The sequence below is a fragment of the Trichechus manatus genome, unplaced genomic scaffold (assembly GCF_000243295.1).
Source record: "Trichechus manatus latirostris isolate Lorelei unplaced genomic scaffold, TriManLat1.0 scaffold00039, whole genome shotgun sequence".
Classification (NCBI taxonomy): domain Eukaryota; kingdom Metazoa; phylum Chordata; class Mammalia; order Sirenia; family Trichechidae; genus Trichechus; species Trichechus manatus.
The window spans coordinates 12,660,955-12,662,402 of NW_004443975.1; positions in this window are offsets into that span (position 1 = coordinate 12,660,955).

Sequence of the window (1,448 nt, forward strand, 5' to 3'; positions counted from 1 at the left end):
TGTTTCACAGCTTCATCATTGTTCTTTATCGTTGTGTAATATTCCATTGTGTGGATATACCATAGTGTGTTTATCCATTCATCCATCGATGGGCACTTAGGTTGCTTCCATCTTTTGGCTATTGTGAACAGTGCTGCGATGAACATGGGTGTGCATATATCTATTCGTGTGACGGCTTTTGTTTCTCTACGATATATTCCAAGGAGCGGGATAGCTGGATAGTATGGTACTTCTATTTCTAGCTTTTTAAGGAAGCGCCAAATTGACTTCCAAAGTGATTGTACCATTTTACATTCCCACCAACAGTGTATAAGTGTTCCAGTCTCTTCACAACCTCTCCAACATTTGTTGTTTTGTGTTTTTTGGATTAATGCTAGCCTTGTTGGGGTGAGATGATATCTCATTGTAGTTTTGATCTGCATTTCTCTGATGGCTAATGATTGTGAGCATTTCTTCATGTGTCTGTTAGCTGCCTCAAATCTTCTTTGGTGAAGTGCCTGTTCATATCCTTTGCCCATTTTTTAATTGGGTTATTTGTCTTTTTGCTGTTGAGGTTTTGGAGTATTTTGTAGATTTTAGAGATTAAACGCTGATTGGATTTGTCATAGCCAAAAATTTTTTCCCCGTCTGTAGGTTGTCTTTTTACTCTTTTGGTGAAGTCTGTGCTCTTTTTTGAGTGTTGTTTGCTTGATATATTTTTTTCCATCCTTTGAGTTTTAGCCTGTCCTGTGTTCTAGTCTTGGGTTGTTATCTGATGTTATTGATTTTCTAACCGGAGGACTCCCTTTAGTATTTCTTGTAATTTTGACTTGGATTTTGCAAATTCCCTAAACTTCTGTTTATCTGGAAATGCTCTAATTTTGCCATCATATTTGAGAGACAGTTTTGCTGGATATATAACTCTTGGCTGACAGTTATTTTCCTTCAAGGCTTTAAGAATGTCATCGCATTGCCTTCTAGCCTGCATGGTTTCTGCTGAGTAGTCTGAGCTTATTCTAATTGACTCTCCTTTGTAGATGACTTTTCTTTTATCCCTAGCTGCTCTTAAAATTCTCTATCTTCGGTTTTGGTAAGTTTGATTATAATATGTCTTGGTGACTTTCTTTTGGGATCTATCTTATGTGGGGTTTGATGAGCATCTTCGATAGATATCTTCTCATCTTTCATGATATCAGGGAAGTTTTCTGTCAACAAATCTTCAACAATCTTCTCTGTATTTTCTGTTATCCCACCGCCCCCCCTCCGCCCGTTCTGGTACTCCAATCACTCATAGGTTATTTCTCTTGATAGAGTCCCACATGACTCTTAGAGTTTCTTCATTATTTTTAATTCTTTTATCTGATTTTTCCTCAAATAAGTTGGCATCAAAAGCTTTATCTTCAATGTCACTAATTCTAACTTCTACTGCCTCAATTCTGCTCCTGTGATCTTCTATTGAGTTGTCTAAT